The sequence below is a fragment of the Felis catus genome, chromosome B3 (assembly GCF_018350175.1).
Source record: "Felis catus isolate Fca126 chromosome B3, F.catus_Fca126_mat1.0, whole genome shotgun sequence".
Classification (NCBI taxonomy): Eukaryota; Metazoa; Chordata; class Mammalia; order Carnivora; family Felidae; genus Felis; species Felis catus.
Window position 1 is genome coordinate 87306172 of NC_058373.1, and position 22522 is coordinate 87328693.

General features: G+C 38.2%; 1 long non-coding RNA gene across 4 annotated transcripts in view; it reads right to left on the bottom strand.

Annotated features, from left to right (window-relative positions):
• The window catches only part of LOC111560996, a 193222-nt gene that overhangs the window by 39575 nt on the left and 131125 nt on the right, over window positions 1-22522 (bottom strand). For 2 of the 4 annotated variants that reach the window (XR_006599542.1, XR_006599541.1), the window contains exons 4-7: window positions 18381-19824; window positions 13192-13334; window positions 9370-9422; window positions 8564-8659 (exon numbers count right to left, since the gene is read on the bottom strand). This is a non-coding gene — a long non-coding RNA (uncharacterized LOC111560996). Of the gene's footprint in view, window positions 1-8563; window positions 8727-9369; window positions 9423-13191; window positions 13335-18380; window positions 19825-22522 lie in introns of all 4 variants that reach the window. The other 2 variants (XR_006599543.1, XR_002743362.2) reach the window with 2 other exon arrangements.

The window sequence follows — 22522 nt, forward strand, 5'->3', positions numbered from 1 at the left end:
ATTGTAGCAGTAAAGAGAAGCCAGTGGCAGCCCCATGCAGATGGAGACAGCCTGCCGTATGTAATAGAACCCAGGCATCCTATTAGGGGTTGAGACTAGAGAAGGAGCTGAGTCATAAGGAAAGGAAACTCAGTTCCAAAGAAATCATGAAGCACTAAAGAAACACGCACCTGGAGGAAAGAATCAACAGGAAGAAATCACACGAATAAGAACACAAAAAGCTAGAACTATGGCCTATGGGACTCTCACAGAAAAGAAATTGGATGTATTCTCAGTGCAAACTAAGGCTGATGGGGGGGAAACAAGTAATCCTTATAGAAGAATTCTAAATAATACATGTAGATACTCCCACCTCTCAGAGGACCATTTTAAGTCCAAGTCCCCCTTCCCTGAGGGTGGGCTATGCTTAATGATTTGCTTCCATAGAATAGAGGAGGAGACAAACACCACCTTAGGCAGCTGGCAAAGGTTGACGTCATTAGGGAACCTTTATGCAGATATCATGTACCCTCTGATGTGATGTGATGAGAAGGGCACTTCACCTCCATGGTATTGTTTCCAAAAACCCATTACTCATTCTAATCCTGAGAAAAACATCAGACAGACCCAGAATGGGAGTCATGCTGCAAGATAACTGATCAGTTCTCCTCAAGACTGCCAAGGTCATGAAAAGCAAAAAAAGGTCAAGAAACTGTCACGGAGCAGGAGACATGAGACGTGAGACTCGGAGACATGAGAACTAATGCAATGTGGTACACTAGACTGGATTCTGAAACAAAAAGAGGACATTAATGAAAACTGATGAAATACAAATAAAAACTAGAGTTAATTAATGGTAACCTACCAATAGGTTTTTTAGTTTTGACAAGTGTACCATGGCAATGTAAAATGCTGACAATGAGGAAAATAGGGTAAAAGGTATTCTGTATAAGCACTCACTCTGCTATCTGTGCATCTCTGAAACTTCTCTGTAAATCTAATGTCGCTCTACATTAAAATGGCTTATTTTCAAAAGATGATAACATGCCAAAAGCACACAGGAATCAACTGAAATAGTTTTCAATGGCCAAAAGGTGACAGAATTGGATTATAACCAATAAAATAAGTATACATAATTATATACTGACACAAATAAATGAATCAACAAATTAATGGGGCAGAAGAGATAGCAGTTCCTTATATAAGAATTCCAATGAATAAATGCAGAATAAATGAGGAAAATAGAAAACACAACTAGAACATCACAGTAATAACTGCTATAGGCATGATCAACCAAAGAATGTTAAAGTTAGTGAGAGAAAGTTTATGGAGAAACAGGATGTTTGCATAGCCCTGAAATGTCTTCTTCCCAACATTTGCTAATTACAAAGGGAAACCTGGCAGAAACCATTTGGCAATTAAGTGATCAAGATTAATATCCCCAGCAATAGGAGTAAACATCAGACAAATTCAAAATGAGGGACATTCTACAAAACTCCTGAACAGAACTCTTCCAAAGCAGCAAGGTCATGAAAGCCAAGGAAAGACAGAGAAACCATCACAGATCAGAGGCAACTAAGAAGACATAATAACTAATGCAGTGTGGAATATTGGATTGGATACTGGGGCAGAATAAGGGCGTTAGTGATATTAAGTCTGTTGTTTAGGTAATAGTATTGTACCAATGTTAGTATCTTAGCTTTGATAAATGTATCACAGTTATGGCAAGATATTAAATTAGGAGAAGCTGGGTAAGGATAAATGGGAACTTCTTGTACTATCTCTGCAAGTGCTCTGTAAACCTAAAGTCATTTAAAACTTAAGAATATATGCAACTCACACACACACACACACACACACACACACACACACACACACACAGCCAAACATAGTTTGGTGCCTAATACTACCACATATCCCTCTTCTAGTCCAGAATGCTGGCTGATAATGCATGCTCGCAAACCAGAGAGATAACTTAAGTCATAAGCTTTCATTGACACAACCTTACTAGTGTGGCTGAAGAACATAGTGGGGTCTCTCCCACAGCCCTCACTGAGCCCAGGCCTAGGGTTACCTACCTCCCACACTCAAATACCAGGTCCATCAGAGGGGCTAGAGAACAACATGCTTCCCTCCACACAGGGGAACACTCCTCTCATGTTCATCTTATGGAGAAAAATAAGGAAGCAGCAAAAGGAGCTCATGAGCTGAGAGTCAACAAGTCCAAAGGGGTAAAAATGGTTTTCAGTACAGCCACAGCCCTGGCTCCCAGGGCTCGGTAGATCTCAAGCTCTCCCTAGTGCCCAGTGTCACCAGGCAGATGGATCACTCCTCTCCCACAGTGAGAATGAGTGAATTAGCTGCAATTTCTCTCCAATTTAACAAGAAGTTCAGTATAGAAAGTTTTCTTCTATATGTCCTTCTCTTAATGAGTGAATTGAAAATCCTGTCATTAACACATAGGAATGAGGAGAATGAGAATTTCTCCCTACAAAACAAAAACAAAAACAAAACAACAACAAAACGTTTTCTCAAAGGATAAGACACAGAAAGATTTATTTTTCTTTACTCTTGTGATGAATATGGGTAAAAGATATGTGCTCTTGTTCATGAAATATAGGGTTGAAGATATTAAAGTAAGTTGGGGAAGATCAAATATGTGAAAGTTGATGTATCCTGAAAGAAATATAAAAAGAAAGATGTGTTCAATAATTTGGCACCCTCATGGGGCACCTGGGTGGCTCAGTCCGTTGAGTGTCTGACTTTGGCTCAGGTCATGATCTCACGGTTTATGGGTTCGAGCCCTGTGTCAGGCTCTACGCTGACAGTGCGGAGCCTGGAGACTGCTTCAGATTCTGTGTCTCCCTCACTCTCTCTGACCCTCCCTTGCTCATACTGTCTCCCTCTCAAAAATAAATAAACATTTGAAAATGTTTAAAACATAATTTGGCACCATGGCTGAATTTATTAAGATGGGTAATGTCAAATAAAGAATTTAAGGGGCAGAGAGAGAGGGAGACACAGAATCGGAAACAGGCTCCAGGCTCCGAGCCATCAGCCCAGAGCCTGACGTGGGGCTCGAACTCCCGGACCGCGAGATCGTGACCTGGCTGAAGTCGGACGCTTAACCGACTGCGCCACTCAGGCGCCCCAAGAAGAAGAATTGTTAAAAGAAGAAGACAAATTGTTAGAAGAAGGAGGAGGAGGAGGAGTACGAGGAGGAGAAGGAAGAGAAGAAGAAGGAGAAGGAGGAAGAGGAAAGTCAAAGAACAGATGTGTCATAGTCTTGCTTAAGAAGATGAAATGAAGGTGGATGTTGGTGTGAAAGCAACACTGACTGTAATGAGTAACTGTGGGAAAATAAAAGTGTTTTTTACTGAGCTAATTTAAGGAAAAGAAATGCTTAGAGAGGAATGTCATTGGTACAATTCTGAAAAGGAATAGTCATGCGATTTAACTTAAGTCATCACAGTTCATAATGTGAACACAGTTAATTTGTTGATCTGAGAATGACCTTAGAATGACCTTAGAACTGCTGTCAGCAAAACTTTTGAGAGCAGATCACTGGGTTGTTTTAAGTCATCTTGGAAGAAAGGTAGAAGTGACCCATCTCTCGAAACAAGACATTGTCATCCATGATGTACTAAATAGGTGAAATGGGGGATAGTAGGAAGTGGAGGATGCAATTAATGCCAACACCAACCCATGTTGCAGAAATCCTACTGCACAGTCTGAGTTATAAGGGCCTGAACACAGGGCACTGCAAGGAAACACAGAAAGGCAGGCATTAGCTAAGAGCTGGAGGAGGTGAAGGGAAGTTTCTTATAATTATATCAAGAATAAAAGCTTTCCATAGACAGTGATTTCACAAAAAATACATAAAGATATTCCATATGAGCTTTGAGGACATCATATACCAAGGTAAGTAGCAGAGAGAGAGAGGAATCAAAGTGAATGGGGCTATTTAATATATGTGGCTATCCATCAGAGAAAGTCCATCTCCATTTAATAAGTTTAGTATAGAAATGAAGGCAGGGGTCACAAAGAAGCAGAGATAGCTCTATATGAAGAGAAACTGGTAAAAATTATGCATGAGGCAAGGTGAATTTTTCTAAAGTCATCTGTTTTTAGCATTTTGCAAACTGAGCCTTCTGATTCACATTCTTTGCAAAATCTGATTCTTTGCCTTTTTCACCGTTTTCCTCATTCTTTTTTTTGTATGGTTGTAACCTTATTAACTTATTATTAATTAATAATAATTACTTCCTAGTCGTAGTAAGTTGTCTTTTTAATTGGTTAACATGCCTATAAAGTGCCTCATTGGTTGTTACTACAGCGTATTTGGAATTTCAGTAGTTAGCAAGGATGACTAAACCGTGTATGTGCCTACTTGGATTGACCAAGACTTTGCAGAATTCTTATTGGCTAAATACTGCCTGACCTAATTATCCCAAATGTGATTCAATGACTCTCAGTCTCAGTGTCAAGAATATAGGTTACAGTGGATGATTTTGCGTGAAGTAACAATAATAGCTAATGGTTTCCGAGCACTTACAATGTGTCAGGCACTGTATTAAATGCCAGATGTATCATCTGATTATCTCTTCACTGCAGTTTTATGACATATGGTATAGTATTATCATACCCACTTTGCAATTAAAAAAAAAAAACCAAGGATCAAAAAATGTAATCTGATTTTAATTTTTGTTGCATTAGTCTGCTCAGGATGATAACAATATGTCACAGACTGGGGAATTAAACAACAAATTTATTTTCTCAAAATTCTGGAGGCTAGAAGGCCAAGATTAAGGGGCCAGCTGGATTGGTTTCTGATGAGGCCTCTTTTCCTGACTTGTAGACAGCTGCCTTCTTTTTGTGTCCTCACATGGCCTTTCCTCTGTGTGCAGAGAGAGAGAGAGCATTCTGGTAGCTCTTCTTCTTATAAGGACATAAGTCCTATTGGATTAGGGCCCACCCTTATGACCTCATTTGACTTTATCTTTTTTAAAGACCTTGTCTCTATATACAGTCACATTAGGGGTTAGGGCTTCAAGTATGAATTTTAGGGGGACATAATTCAGTCCACAACAGTTGCATGACTAATAAAGGAAGCAATAAAGATTCCAGCCCAATTCCAGATCCTGTCCTATATGCTATATATGCTTCCATATGCCATGCACAGTACATACTTGTTTTTATCAATTCTAAGTAAAATATTTAGCTATCTATTTTACTGTTAATCACAGTTGAAACATTGAAAATCTGTCTCTCATGAAAAAAATGGCTGAATATATGTAAAAATCCATATTATACAGTTTGTGGAGACTAACCTCATGTGAATGAAGGGTAATGTGCTTGTCATTTGCACTGTGGAGGATTCTGCATTATAAAGTTAGGCCAGATGGCATTCACTGAGGTCTAATATATACTGCATGGGGTAGGAATATAGTAGGCACTCTCCTGAATTGACTCAGGATAAATTTGAATCTATATGCAAGCCTGGCCCAGTTGAGAATGAAAAAATTTATCCATTTATTCAGTAAGTATGCATTATAGTTATATTATATACTAGCCACTGTAATATACATAGGTCATTAGGATAGGAAAGCAAGTGAGAACAGTGCTCACTCTTTGTGTAGGAAAGCATAATACATGCTAACTGTTGTGCATTTAGAGTGCAGTGGGGACACAGAAAGGATGTGGCATTCAGATATAACATGGATGGAGATAGACAGAGGAGTAAGTGCATGCCAGGCAATTTAGATAAAAGGCAAGAAAGTAAAAAGGTAACCCAGAAGAAGGAGAAACCAAGGGAGATTCCATTGTACTGATTATTTAAAAATAGAAGATGAGGGGCGCCTGGGTGGCGCAGTCGGTTAAGCGTCCGACTTCAGCCAGGTCACGATCTCGCGGTCCGTGAGTTCGAGCCCCGCGTCAGGCTGTGGGCTGATGGCTCGGAGCCTGGAGCCTGTTTCCTATTCTGTGTCTCCCTCTCTCTCTGCCCCTCCCCCATTCATACTCTGTCTCTCTCTGTCCCAAAAATAAATAAACGTTGAAAAATAGAAGATGAAATTATCAGATCCTCTGATGGGGAAGAAGGTGAGGTTAGGATAATGGTAAGTTAAATCTTCCAAAACTGTGCAAAATGTATCAAGCTGGTAATGTTTGCTACCTCTATATATCTTAATATTTTCTTATATATTTCTGTTAAAAGTATATGGATCAGTGCGAAGTACTCCTATGCACCCAAAAAGTCAAAACAATAAAGGAAAACTTATCAGGTGAATGTGCTTAAGAAGGTGGCGATGTGGATGATAGCAAGTCATGAAAACAGAATATAGAAGAAAGGAATTTTTTTGTAATTTTTTAAAGAGGCCATTGGAAATAGAATTATTGGGACAAAGCAGAGCCACTGTACATCTGCTTTATATAACAAAAGGCCAGCTAAAATGAATCTACACTTGTGGTTCAGGAATGATGGCACCTGACCAGAGAACAGCAGAGAGAAGATGGGGGGCAACAACGGGTCTGTGAACTGCTAGTGAGAAGGCCAAAGTTCGTAAGATATATCCCCTGGGATTTCAGGGAGAGGCTTCATGGAAAAGGATATGTTTGATCACATCTGGCTCTGTCATTGAGTGAGCTAATTACAGAAAGAGAACTTCAACTTCACTGCATATGTACTTTGCACAGCCTCTTCTGGCTTGATGTTCAGTCAGAGAAAAAAAGGCCTAACACTGTCCAGGGTGTTTGCCCAATTTCCCATAATCTGAAATCTAGAAAGGGAGATAAAACATCTGTGTCCATATTCAAGATGAAAAAAAAATATATATCTCCCTCTCCCTTTCTCTCTTTCTCTCTTGGTCTCTTCACACACACACACACACACAAACACACACACACACACACACACACACACACACACACACAATACGTATATGTCTTTATGATATAATGTGCCAAGTATATCGTTATTAAGTGGAGGGTGAAATTGCAGGGAATTCCTTCAGGAATTCCCTTGGAAAGAATCAAATATGTAAGAGATAAGGAATTCCTGTAGCCTTTGAATTTCTATATTTCATTTGAAAAAAATTTGCGGCCAGTTATGTGGTGGTAGAAGCCAGGTTCATTGTGAATCTACTAAAGTGGTTAAACTACTATCCAATCAATTTTGGTTCTATTCAACTGTCACAATGTTTGGAAAACTTAAATAAACCAAGATGCCTTGTTGATAATTTATTGTTATAGACACATAGCATTTAATGAATTTAAGATAAATGGTCAATGTTAAAAAAAAATGTCCCTAGCTTTCTCCACACATTTTCTAAAGATTTTCCCATAATTCCTTATCAAAAAAAAAAAAAAAAAACTGGTTTAGCATAGGACTGGCTATCCTATAATCTCATCAGCTGAGCAAAATCACCTATAAAAGAGAATATCTTTAGAATTTGTTTCTACCTTGAGGTAGATTAGTTGCCATAATGGATCTCTTTCTAGCTTCTTACCTAATTTTAAATAAACATACACAAATGTGTAAGGCTTTTTAGAAGCAGACTTTAGCTGTTGCTTCAAGATTAAGAGTTTGGCATCCTTCCAGATAATTCTCCTATTTTGACATTTAAGGTACGCTCTTTCTACTGCCTGAAGTTCTTCCCTTGTGGTTTTGCATGTTTACACTGTATAGTTAGAAGTCCCTTTTTTTTCCTTGTCCTTCTCCTCTTGTTCATCCTTTTTTTCTCCTTTTCTTCCCCTCTCCTTGACCCATACAATAACACTGAGGATGAGAAAGCAGTTTAGTCTGTTGGCTGAAAGACCAGGTCTAACTCACAAAAAGGCTCATCGATGGGAGTCTGGTGTGAGTTCTCAATAGCAGTTGCTGAGTGCTCTCCATTCAGTGGCTCTAGAAAGACCAATCCAGCATCATTTTCACTATATCTCCCTTACAATCCCATACTATAGCCCTGCTGAGTGAATCCACACTTCCTTAGATTCCATCCTCCCCACACTCCTCACTGTGCAGAAGCTGCTCCCTCTGCTTCACCCCTCCCCTACTTCTACATGTATCTCAAGACCAAGCCAAGCCGTCTTCCCTCTTTGCCCCATCTTCACGCTCAGCCTTGATTGGGCACCACCTAGATTGTGGTGGTTGTGCTCCCCTAGATCCCTGGGCATCTTTCGATCATGGCATTGGCCATGATGCTGTGCTTTTTCATTAACTGATTTGAGAGTCTGTCTCCTACCTGCATCAACATGGCACCTGGCCCAGAGTGAATGCTTAATAAATTCTGTTCGATGAATGAGGACAGAGAGGGCATGCAGATAACATTTACAGAAGACACAAGGTTGGACTTGAGAGCAGTCATGCTGGATAATAAAAGCAGTTTCCAAAAGCACATCAAACTGTATCTGACAGGAAGGAATATTATAAGGGAAAAATATCAAATTTTGCACTTAGCTTATAAACAATCTACTGCAGATGTGTAGGGTTGTGGAATATTAGTTTAGGTAAATATTACTTCAGGATTTATTTGACTCTAGCTCAAGCTCATAGAATCTGAAAATTTGAAAGCACATTACAGCTCACCTTGTTAAATCTTCTTCACCAGTCCCCTCCACCATGTTCCTGTAAGGGATACTCTGCCTTATGTGTGAACACTGCTATGACTTGGTTAGCCAGGTGCTGGTTGACAAGAAAATTTTTTAAACAAAATAAAATAATCTTTGCTGCATCAGTGTAGATAGAGCACCTAGACATAGAGATAATAGTTGATTGTTTTCTTATTATGACATTTACCACAACGCATTTTTGATAATCGTCTATTTCCTTATCTCTTCTCTTCTACACTGTGAGTTCTTTGAGGACAGAATCTCTGCCCCTATTAACCTTTGTATCCCCAATATCTAGCACAATGTATTCAATGAACAAACACTGAATGAAAGAATAATGGACAAGCCCACATCTATGGCATGCACAGGTTATCATGCTGGATTAAGAACACCAGGTTTTGATGTGAGGCTTGAGTTAGAAAACCAGCCCCATCACATAATAACCGTGTGACCTTCAGCATGTCTTCCAACCTAGAATAAAATTTCTTGTAAAAAAAAAAAAAGAGGGACCCCGGGGTGACTCCATTGGTTAGGTGACTGACTTTGGCTCAGGTCATGATCTCATGGTTCATGCATTTGAGCCCTGCATCGGGTTCGGTGCTGACAGCTCAGGGGCTGGAGCCTGCTTTGGATTCTGTGTCTCCCTCTCTCTCTGCCCTCCCCCACTTGCACTCTGTCTCTCTCTTTCTCAAAAATAAACATTAAAAATTTAAGAAAAGGACAAGAAAGAAAGAAATACTGACTAATGAAAGAGTCTAGAATGATGAAGAAACAAATGCATACCATATAAGTATAGGTAAGGATACTTGGAATACTTGCTCCAAAGAAGGGAAGATCTAGAGAGAAACATGATAAAGAGCTATTAATGCAAATAATAATAACCTATTTGCTTAGCATTTTATATTTCAGGAAAAGCTTTCATATACTATTTTATTTGATTTTCACAGTAGCTGTATAGCTTAGGAAGGGAGAGTAGGCATGCATTATTACTCTTAGCCTACAGATGAAGAAATGGAGGCACAGAGTTGCTGCTTGCCTCATGTCCCATGGCTGAACATGGTGAAACTGGAGCTGATCCTAGGTGTGCCATGTTATAGTCTAGTTCTCCTTCCACCAGAGCACAGAGCTTCTAGAGAGGCAATGGAAGGTGATCTTATTTGTATGACCCTGGAAGTCAAAGTTAACATCAATGGGTTAAAAATCATGAAGAGGTAGATAATGTCTCAATAAAGAGAGGTTTTTATAGGGTAATTATAATCACTCCCACATCACAACTGAATGAACAGCTTTATAGAGAAGTAATTTCCCTATCATAATTCATATTTAAACAGACAATGAATGCCTACCCACTGGAGAAGTTGAGACAGAATAACAGCTATGAAAATGTTTAAGCTTCCTTTGAATACTGGCTCTGATTCTAAGTCACTTATGGACAAAATGTTGAATTCTACACATTTAAAATTTCCCTTGGTACTCTTCACAAGATTACTGAAACAAAACAGCAAGGCTTTTGAGTTCTTAAAAAGGAAAATGTCATGTTAATTCAAAATAATTTTACATTAATCAGTGAAAAAAATCTTCTATATCAATATATCTAAGAGGTGATTCTTTGCTATTGATCGATGAAAATTTCTTAACTCTCACATTGTTTATTGATATTCTGATATGTTTCCTCTACAAATGAGGCTAGTTAGTAAATACTGTCTATGTCACAAGTACTATTATAGACCCAAATGTCTGACATCATGGAGAGTATTTGCAATATGTGTTACTCTATCCCAACTGAGATAATCTCAACAATGTTTATAGGCAACATACAAATTAGGCAACATACAAATACAAAACTGAGATAATCTCAACAATGCTTATAGGCATAATTAAAGATGACATATTCACATGTTTTAATTATTACTCTCTTATGCAGTAGTTTGACTAAATGTGAAAATTATTTCAGGCCACCATATTATAAGAGATACACAGCAATAAAACCAGTTCTGCAATTTTAATTCACTCTACCACCCAGCTTTGTGAATGTCATTCATTTTTTTCCATATTATTATACATATGATTAATCACATCCTTCCCAAATCCATTTCATGCAAAGTTATCAGAGGGAAAATTCATAAGGTACACAGATAAATAGATTTTTATTCTTCATAGTATAAAATGTTAACTTTCAGCGAAAGAACGTTACCATTATTTCTTTCTAAGGAATTCTAAAACTCACCCATTAATCTTCCTTCAGTTAAGTTTTTAAAATAAGAAAAAGACACTATCTTTCATAAACTTAACTAAAATATAATAGTATAGATACCAAATAGAGTAATAGATTTTCTAACATTTTATATATGTATTTGAACATAAGTATTTGTGAACTAATAAGAGATTATCTAAATTACTTTTTAGAATTATTCTAAAAACACTAAAAACTCAATGTAAATCCCACATCACTTAACTTTTTTTTCTTAATTTTTGTTTCAACTTTTACTTATTTTTGGGACAGAGAGAGAGAGAGCATGAACGGGGGAGGGGCAGAGAGAGAGGGAGACACAGAATCGGAAACAGGCTCCAGGCTCTGAGCCATCAGCCCAGAGCCTGACGCGGGGCTCGAACTCACGGACCGCGAGATCGTGACCTGGCTGAAGTCGGACGCTTAACCGACTGCGCCACCCAGGCGCCCCATCACTTAACTTTTTAAAAAATATCTGCATATATATTTAGGAATATGGAAAATCTTTGTTACTGGTGAAAATTGATCATTAAATATTTAAATGTTTAAATAGTCAAAGCTAAGTCATTTGTATTCAAGATAAGTTAAATGCTCTTCAACTTTTATTTAACCTTTAATAAGTGAATGTTCTCATAAAAGGGAATAGATTTCATTTTAAACTACATTTCATTCAATTATATGCTGCATATAGAATGAAAAGCTGAAGTGATAAAACATTCTGACAAATGAAACAGAAAAGCAGCAGTATTCTATGTCAGTTTTTACTGATTATCTGAAAAAACTCAATCATAGATTTTGTGCTTTCAAAATGAAACAGATATTTAAAAGGTAATCATTATATTTATGAATTTCCATAATGCTTTGAAAGCACAAAAGCAAATAATAAAGATCTTTATCCTGAATTACATTAGCTCATATGTAATAAGATCAGGAGCTGATTTTTCTGGTGTTGTATTGATTGTTCAATTTAATATATTCGATAATTGCCTTTGGTAAAGTTTAAGATATTTAAGCTCACTGTTGGATGATCTTGAGCATAATTTAAAGAACAAGTAATTTAACACATTTAAAAATAATAACAAAAATTCTGCAATCTAACAAAATAAGGGATTTGTTGTAGCTATAGGAAATTTCAAGGAAGTGGGAAGGAACATATATTTCCTGTGTTGGCTCGTGTCTTTGGGGCTATTGCATGTATGAAATTAAATTTTTCTCCTGTTAATTTGTCTTATTAGACCATAGAACCTAGAAGGGAAGAAGGAAAAGTTTCCCTCCTCTACATTACTCACATTCTCTGTCTTGAGACGAAGATGAGGTGAACACTGCGCAGTGGACAAGAATTAATAGGCATTATGGGGGACACACAGTGTATCTTTTAGAGATTTCCTACCACTCATATTTAAGAACAGTACATTTTATTAACTGTATTATGTACACTTTGACTTCTTTTTAAATACAACAAATGTGATAATTTTATCAAATGTGAATTCCTGGAAAAAAATGTTTTTTGGATCTATCCTAGGAGAAGACATTTTATAAATAAAAAGGAGAAACTATTTTATTTTGCTCAAGAAGAATGAGTCATACAAGTTAGGAGACTTGACCTTGCACAAAATAGGTAGCATTATATGAAGTAATTGAATTAAGAAATGAAAGAATAGGGGCATCTGGGTGGCTCAGTTGGTTAAACGTGTGACTCTAGACTTGGGCTCAGGTCACAACCTCATGGTTCGTGAGTTCGAGCCCTGAATCTGACCTGGTGTCCGGCTTTGCACTGACAGTACGGAGCCTACTTGGGATTCTCTCTCTCTCTCTGTCTCTCTCTGTCCCTCCTTGTCCTCTCTCTCTCTCTCTCTGTCTCTCTCTCTCTGTCTCTCTCTCAAAGTAAATAAATAAACTTAAAAAAAAAGAAATGGAAGAATTATCTACAGAGAAATATGACATAGATCACCCCCCTCCATCCCTGTCTCTGTCTCTTTCTCCCTTTTCCACTTTTTTTTCCCCACAATCATTAAGGAAGTTCTTTCCCAGCTGTATGTCATTGTTGTTTTGAAGTGTTAAATGACTATTAAACCTAGGCATTTAATGTATAATATTTAATAAGGGTTAAGTCCCAGAAAGCAGAAATAATGGTGGATTTAAATGCAGGTATCTGCACATCTTACAAAGACAATGCAGATAGCCAGGCACAAAGGGGCTGTGGATCTGCTTGTGTTCATATACAGGATGGCAAATATATTACAAGAAGTAGCAAAACATTCTTTTTTCCAGTACAAGCCCTATTTAACAAATAGCCTTCATTTTGTTTTCATTATGAAATATTCTTGACTCTCAAAGCCACTTTCTGTGGGTGACGGAGAGGGGGGAAATCTCACCTGAAAAGTTGAGCACTGCCAGTCAGGCCACTGGAATGTGGACTCCTTTTCTGCTGACGTGAATAGAACAGCCATGCCAACAGGCCTTGCTGACACTCGGAGGCCGGGAGGTGAGGAGAATTCGACAGACCACATGAGGGTAGCTGGTTGAGAAATGTGAAAATATTGAGTTGGCTCAGAATTTTTATTCTTTCATGATATTTAAAAAATGAAAGCAAGTTTTTCAATATATTCAACTCAACTTGGTAGGGAAGTCTAGAACTTTGCAAGCTCTCATTGGTTACACATTGTGCAGAACAGTAACATGAAAATTCAAGATAAAGATTATCTGGGAAGAGGGAGCCATAGAGAAAGGAAAGGGGCACAACACATTGGTATATGCATAATAATTATGACATTTCAGTACTTTGTTCTAGATGGTGTGTCTGTGGTTATTCATTTTTTTATTGCTCTTTGTAATTCACGTGTGTGTGTGTGTGAGTGTGCGTGTATAGATACAAAAATTCTTTTAAATGTAACAATTATTACATGTCAAAAAGACAAAATAATTTTTTAAAAAAAGAAACAGGGTGTCTGGGTGGCTCAGCCAGTTAAGCATCCCACTCTTGATTTCTGCTAAGGTCATGATCTCACAGTTGAGAGATTGAGCCCTGTGTAAGGCTCTATGCTGAGCGTGGAACCTGCTTGGGATTCTCTCTCTCTGTCTCTCTCTCTGTCTCTCTCTCTCTCTCTCTCTCTGCCACTCTCCCAATCACACAAGCTCTCTCTCTCAAAATAAATAATTAAAAATTTAAAAAAGAAAAGAAAAGAAAAGAAAAGAAAAGAAAAGAAAAGAAAAGAAAAGAAAAGAAAAGAAAAGAAAAGAAAACACAGTTGTCCTCTGAAGAGGGTATCATACGTGTTCCTTAAAGATTCAAAAACTAAACTTCTGTCTGGGAAAATAAAAGTTCAAACTCTTCACAGTTGTTAATATTTTTATTGTTTCTATTAACAACAAAGTTTTGTGTTTCATTTGTTTTTGCTTTTCTTCCTTTCTTATTTGTCCTCCATTCTTATAAAGCTTTGAACATCTATTTACATCTTGCCTGCTCTCTGACCAGTCCTCACCTCTGCCCACCAAGACCTTTTCTCCCTTGCCCTTATCTGCAGGACTCTGGAATCTTCCCTGCCTGTATAAAAACTGCTGAATGACTGTCCTTGCTGAGATAGGGAACATAGTGTACATCCTCTATCTTAGTTCCATCTCTCCCTCCCCATCAGCGTGCCTCCCTTGTAGTACTCTATGTCTCTGCCTCTCCCATGCTTCACCTTATCCTTTCCTTCACTTATTCTTTCAAGTGGATATCAAAGCACATTTGACCCTTTAGATGTTTTTCCTCCGCATAAATAAGTTGATTTGTTTCCTGCCTTTGGCCTTGAGAGAATGAAAGCTTCTGGGCTGTCTCTGTACTGGGAGTCAGCTACTCGCAACTTCTATCATCTTTTCTTTCTTTCCTGTCCATGTATTGTTGTCAATGATTTCTATTCAATTTCTTCTACATTCTTCTTTGCCTCTGCAGCCACGTTGCCCAGAAATATTTCTTAAATTGTGCTGAACTTTGTGTGTATCCTTCTGTTAAAAATCAGTCTGTCCCCTCTTTCTTTCTCACACACACATATTTTTCTATAGCGCCCCAAAGAGAGGGAAGTCTTTTTAGGTTTTATTCATTTTATTTGCATGTGTCTCCTTTGAGTACTGTGGCTATCCTGCAGTAAGAATGGTTAGATTGCCCATGGAGAATTCTGAGACATATATCTATAGTCTACAAAAATGGACTATACAGTTTTGTATCTTCATAGGAAAATAGAATGGAATGTGTATGTCTTAAATACACACAGATCCTTGTCTGCTGGTTTTGAGCAAACTAAACAATTAGGAGATCTCAAAAGGGGTCAAACAACCACTTACTCTTAAATGAAAATTAATACTTAACACCACGGCATAGTACAAATGCCTTTATTACACGCTAGAAAGTTCTTCATCAGCTTGACCTGTTTATCATATCTGAGAAGAATTTCTGTTACGATGAACTTTAGGAGATAACATTGCCTTCTGTGTTTTTTGCCTGAATCAGTCAGCATTTGTCACCATAATGCTCAGTTATAAACGACTCTCAAAACACAGCGGCAGACAACAATAAGCAAACACAATCACAGTTGCTGGTCTGCAGGCCACTGGGGCACCTCTGCATCACACTTTCTCATTGCTCTGGGACTAGCACACTGTCTGAGGGCCGTTCTCATGCAATGGCAGGGGTGCCAGAGGGGTGAGCAGAAACACTGCACTGCTTCTTAAGAACCCCCTCAGAACTGGCACACTGGCATTCCTATCCACAGTGTGTCGGCCAAAGGAACTCACAAACTCAGTGCGATGGGAAATATACCGCACTTCTACAAAGAGGAACTTCAAAATCATAAGAAGAAGGGTGAGATTATGGGAAGGTGGGAGGATTCAGAACAAATATCCATCTATTTCACTGTGATCCTCTCCAATCCAAGGAGGGCTTGACCCTTATTATTTCAGACATGAAGCTCTCCATCCTTACTTAAATATTTCCCAAGAAAATACTTAATAAATTTTTTTCCTTATTGTGAGAAATCCTTAAGAAAGATGCCAAGTAAAGTTTTTTCATACTTAGAGGAAACACAAATGTTAGCAGGAAATGTCAGTTAATCAAATGTTTAGTAGCCACCAGTGACGTATAAGCCATGGGGCGAAGATAAGAAAAACAGAGTGTAAGAAGAGGTCTCTACCCTTATGAAACAGCCAGCCTGGCATACGACATGCAGACAGGAGGAGGCGAAACTTCACGTGAATGAAATAAGGAATCACTAATTCTAGTCAAATCTTTAGAAGAGGTCTCCAGATGTCTCAGGGTATACTTCTAATAGAGAAAGAGGTTCCCACCAAAGGTCTTTTCAATATTCTGAAAAGGACTCAGAAGCCTCCCCTAAAAATTAATCCTTTCCAGGAATAGAGAACTCTGATCTTCTCATTATGTGTCACAATTGTCTTCACTAGGAATACAGAGGACTGTCCCGTTACCCTCAGATAGCTCTAAGTGGGACTCAAAGATCAGAACAAAGACTTCTGACTTGCAGAGAAACTTCTCTGTTCAACTAGCCTGAGATTTAGAATGGTGATTTCTATTTGTTGCCTTGTGTGAGGATTAGCTTCTAGAATTTGACAAATATAGAAATGTTGGGATTGGTGCTCTCTACTCTGCCCAGCAGTGAGAAAACCAAAGTGTGACCATGTCTCTAACTTTTACAGAACACAATAGTAGCAGCACTAAAATCCACGATTTTTCAGACCCCCTGGGCAACAGTGGAATCCTGTTGGAATGAAGCAAATTTCCTTTAGAAAATAAATAGAATTCTTCCAAGTAGCCATAACCTGTACCTGAATTATGGTTTTAAAGAGGACTTTGTGTATTGCCTATAAATCATTAAAATCCTTAGGGATATTTGCTACCATGTCCTCTTCTTTAAGGTCTATATTTTCCACAAGTCTCAGTTTCTATGAACAGAGACCTCACTGGAGGAAAGACAATTCAGCTTGTAGAGAAATTATATTAATCAGAGGGTACTTTAAGTTCACTCATAAAAAGTACACACCTTTCACATGTGTCTTGCCTCATTAACAAGAAACCAGATATAAAAGTCAATTTCCTAACCAATAATAAAGCAGATTTATGAGCCTGCATACAGTTCCAAGGTAGGCATTCAATACATATTAGCTGAATTAATAACTAAATACACTATAAGAAAAACTTTGCTATTATTAGAGTGGAAGAGGAAATGATTAATAATAAATGACTAATAAAATATATTGGTGATTCTGATGTGACTTGATCTTATTCAAGTGATCTTATTCATTAAAAGCCTGTACTCTTCATTTTTAGGTTATGTAGCAATTCTACACGATGGTTTAAAAACCACTGTGTTAAAACTGGAAGCTTGTTAGAGATTGTAACTCACACATTATAAAGAATGGAAAACTTGATCAATGTTTTTTTCAGGCAGACTACAAATGACTAAATTTTCTGGATTTTAGAATCACAAAAAAAGTGAAAATAGTATCATCTAATTTTCTCCTTTTATAGATGATGAAAATAAGCCCCTCCAAAAATCAGTGTTTCACAAGCTGGTTGTACACTAAGGCTTGGAATCTATCTTTGGATTTCTAGATCTTAAAGCATTATTATGTTTGTCTTCTTTTGCTTCATATGAAATCTGTGAAATTCATCTATGTTGATGTGTGTATCAATGGTTTATTCCTTTTAAGGGCCAAGTAATGTTCTATTGTATGAATATACCATGACCTGCTCTCCATTCTTCTAGTGATATGAATTTGGCTTGTCATTAATCTATTGAAGCTCATGTTCTATTTGTTTTCTCCACTTTTGCTACTAATGCTCTTTGGGGAAATTTAGACTTCTTTCTTCCCACAATTGAGCCAAAGGTAAAGACCAGCGAGACCTCATCTCTGTGCCTTCCCACTCACTAGGGCTCCACAATATTTCTAGATTCAAGAACTACATTATGCTTGTGGTTGACTTAGGAAAAGAGAAGAAGCCTGGGGCACCTGGGTGGCTCAGTCGGTTAAGCATCTGACTTGATTTCAGAGAAGGTCATGATCTCACGGTTGTGAGATTGAGCCCCATGTTGGGCTCCATGCTGAGTGTGGGGTCTGCTTGGGATTCTCTCTCTCTCTCTCTCTCTCTCTCTCTCTCTCTGTCTCTCTGCCCTTTCCCCACCCCTCTCAAAAAGTAAATAAAAATAAACATCAAGAAAAAAAAAAGAAAAATAGAAGCCTGACGGTGATCTGACAGTCAACTTCTCTGTCTCCAAGGCAGCAGCACTGCTCCATTAGCCTTGGGTTCTTTGGGCTGGGCTGCCTGTGCTCCTGTTCATGAGGAAGAGGATGGGCAGGGTGGGCCATGGGGCAGCAGTGGTGCCACATGACCTCTCATGGAAACCATAACAAAAAGAAGAATTACATTGATGGGAATAAAAATACGGAGTGTAATTTGTCTGACTGCATCTTTCATTAACCACACGATAAGCTCCAGCAGAGTTCTACCTCTAGGGCAGTATTACTAATATGAATCTGCATTTATCTTACTATTACTATGGGGAGTACTTACGTTTTACAGCCTCATGATTGTTAGATTTCTTCTCAGCTACAGGTATTAGAAAAGTGATGATACATTCAGTGGTATTCAAGGACACTGTGAGTAGCAAGGGGTACTTTAGATAGTTGGATTATTCTTGAAATGCTGAGCATAAGGCAGTAAAATGCAAAATACTCATCCCTCTTCTGAGCTCATTTTAAACATTCTATGCCCAGGAAAAGAGTCTCATAAGATTCAGTGTGGAGTTTATACCTCCCCAAGGTAAGCATTTTTCCTAATGAAAATTATGGGCTCTGAGAAAAATGAACCATCTAGAAAAAAAAAAACCCTGCAGAAATGATGAAGATTAAAATAAAAAAGGTCTCACTTCCTTCTTCCTTCAGTATAGAGACAGAATTCTAGAAGTCTTGCTGTCTGTACATTATAAGTTACTATACAAAGACACAGTACGATCACACATAAATTTGAATTATTCTTTTCAAAGGCCAGATCTGTCTCATTTCCTACCATAGATGTATCTCTGAAATCAAGTGGCCATTTAATTTTAAACATTTAAGATTTAGCATTTACTTTTGTGAATGGCCATAATTCAGTAAATTTTTGTGTGGTCTTTGTAATCAGATTTTGTAAGTGTCACTTTTATCATTCCCCTGCTCAATCAGCAAAGTATGCTTTACTAGTTAACGTGTATGGAATAAGATGGGTGAGAAGAAAGTGAAAATTCATTGGTCACTTCCAGCCCTCTTGAGGGAGCTGTGACCACTTCTCAGGACCAGAACTCAGGGAGATGCTGAGCTTTGCTCCGGGGACAGTACACCATTGTGGTGTGGGTGACACATGGCCCAGGATCTTATATTTCAGAAGATGTCACAGGGAGGAGTGTCAGTCCCACAGGCAGTTTATCTGCGCTTGCAATCCCTGTGCCACTGAGGCCTACCCCAAAGCAAGATTCATCTTAGGTCTTGAATGAGGGGATAGTGTCCGCAAGCAAGCCCTTAAATTGTGGGACACTTGCCTGACTCTGTAGTCTACTGACGGCTGGGGGCTCTAGGATGCCCACGGATCCCAAGTAGTCTCAATCCCACACTTCCCCTCATTTCACTCTCGATTTAAGTAGTTGTCAATACGTGCAGCTCAGACTGAACCCTGGGAATCTCAGCTCCTGATCTGCCTGTTACCTTACCAAATTCTGTAAGTCCCAGCCTCTGCACCACCTCTGCTCCCAGTAGCAGAGATCCCAACACCAGTCCTGTGCAACACACAAGCTTTCAGGACTGCTTTGTCCTGAAGCAACATCCCCAAAGGGCCTTGAATGCTCAGGAAGTAAAGCCACAGACATGAAGATCTGTACCCAATGTGCTATGCCCAGTGAATAGTCACAAATAGAAGGTAAACTCCTCTTCTCCAGGTCCACAAAGCAGCAGCCTTTTGTGATGGAGCAATGAAGAATCATAAACTAGGAGATAAGGGAGAGAAAAAGCAAGAAAGAAGTCAGTTCGAGAAAGAAGGAAGAATGTAACAATTAGAGGTCAGAGGGCAAGGCGGGTGATAAAAAAAAAAGCTGTGGTACTGACGATTAAAACTGAGATGGGGGATAAAGTCTTTCTCTAGTAAAAGTCAACTAAGGGAAGCATGGAAAGTCAATGACCAGCTGAAGTGAAAATGGACACCCATTTAACACTGTATATGGCTGACCACAGGAATGTATTAGTAGATAAGAACAATATTCTTCCACATATTGTATAAAATATCAAGGAGTAGAATGATATTTAAGGCTTAATAGATTTTCAGGTGCTCAAAGTATGGAGGGAGCAGTGCTCCATGATGCACTCACATTAATAAATTAGGGAAACTATATGGTGTTCTGAGTAAGTGGTTCTCAGTGAAAAGATAGAAATGTCCTTGTCTCCAACCCAGTGCTCTTTGAAAAGGCAAAAGAACTTTATGAGCAAATGCAAATGACTGATTCATGTGTATTTTTGGAGGAGTATCTTTGGCATTTTAAAAAGACCCTTGGTATTAAGAAGGCTAGATATAACATGAAAAATAGTCAGCAAATGACCGTGCTGCAGTAGAATGTTGTGACATTTTCAGACAGCTCATTTCTTAGAACAATCTCTCCTCTATGCACTTCTATGGAGCTGCTGGTACTGCTGAAATCAAGCCCCTCTGGGATTCAATAGAAGAAGGACTATTTTTACACGTGCAAATCGAACCGACTCTCTGAAATAAAACTGCTGGGCTAGAAACTCCCATTTTCCTACGACTTCCAAAACCAAAAGACATCTTCACTAGCTACTCACAAATTGCCAGCCATTGTGGGGATGAACAAACAAATACATTTGGTTTTTTGTTTTTTTGGTTTTTTTTTTTTTTTTTGTATCCAGAACAGTTCATACATAGTTTTAAAGCTTTAGGAAGAAAAACATTTCCAAGTCATTGGTTGTCCAGGATTACAAAGTTATCCCACCCACTCTGAGGTAGCAGGATTGGTTTGGGGAATATTTTTTCCCACATTCCTATTAAAATGTATTTCATTGATTTGACTCATTGTTTTGTGAATCATTCAGAATATCAAATAATTCTAATAATAGCTAACATTTACTTAGCGTCAGGCAGTTTTAAGCAATTTATGGATGTTTACTCATTTAGTCCTCACTAGGGTGGTTTTACCTGGTACCATCAAGGTGAGTTTTTTTAACTCTGACAACTAATTGGACTTTGACAGTCATGACTTCTTGCTATGATGATCAGAAGTGAGGCAAAACTGAGAAACAAAGCTCATCTGTCAAGTCAGGAGGGCAGAACATATCCAGCCTTAAGCCTTGAAGACTCAGCGAGGCTGAGTAATTAAGATACTTGAAAATGACAGATGACTTCTATTGAACTTGGTCTTATCAGCAAGAGTAATATTTATTCTAAAGGCTGTGATATTGGTCTTGATGCAGGGATTTTATATATGGTATATGCATGAAAAATTGAAACTGTAGATATTTTAGTAACTAAACATGTATTCATGTTTTATTCCAATATATTGTTTCTTAAAAATCTTTTATAAAATATGCTTAAGAAGGCTTTTATAAAAAAACACTGCCCAGAGGGCAGTCATTGGTCTCACCCTACTAAGTATTCTTTGCTTGGATACAATAATATTGCAATAAAAGAATTAATTCCTATTATACTGGGATTCTAATAAATCAATGGATTTGTAGCTAGTTTGCCTTTTGGAGGGAGTGGGTGACATCCAGAACATTTTTGAAGAATCCCTATGCTTTAGGTATTTTCTAGGAAACCACAAATGTAATCAGTGAGTCTTCTCTCCTAAAATCTAAAAATCACAGTTAATCCAGTACTGTTATCCATGGATAGAGGAAACTTGCCAGTTGGTGCCTCAGTATCAGGAGAACCATGAACCCCACTCCTTCCTTCCTCATGGTATTTATTTTATGCCATATAACGTCTTAGCCCCATAGGGGTTACATGCACCACAGCTTAAAGAATATCTTCCCATATGGCAGAAGTGTTTGCCTTTAATTAAAAATTTGTCTTAAAATAACTATCCTTTCAGATTGGACTGAGGTCATCAATGACTTTTCCACTTTTTACATAACTAAGGATACACTGCCAAATGTCTCCTGTTCCCATTTTTCTTAAAAGTACATTCTGAAATGCAGAGGAAAAGATAGAGTGTCTGTAGCAGATTCACAGGCTTCCAAAACGTTCCGTATCATCCACTCAAAGGCCAGATTTATGGGGAGAAATTCTCATTTATAGCTAGCCTTCCCCATTGCTGACAACTATACTCATTTACAACTTTCACAGTGGCCGTTCAGAGGTTAGTGGTAAAACAATAGCGTGCTGCCACCCCAGGACCATGCTCTTATGAGGCCTAGCTAGCTGGGTAGAGAGGTGTTCTCTCTGAGTTCAAGGGGTGGGCAGTGTCTATCCTCCTGGGGTTTGTAGCAGCCCTTCTCATACCAGCAGCAGTCAGCAGTATGATGGTCAGGTGGAATGCATTTTTAAAAATGTTCTAATATATGAGAATATAGTTGGATTGAAGGTATTTTAAATTTATCCAATGAGAATTTGTTTAGTTTAATTTTTGTTCTTGTTAGGATCAACCATAATTAAATGGTATAAAACCACCTCAAGCT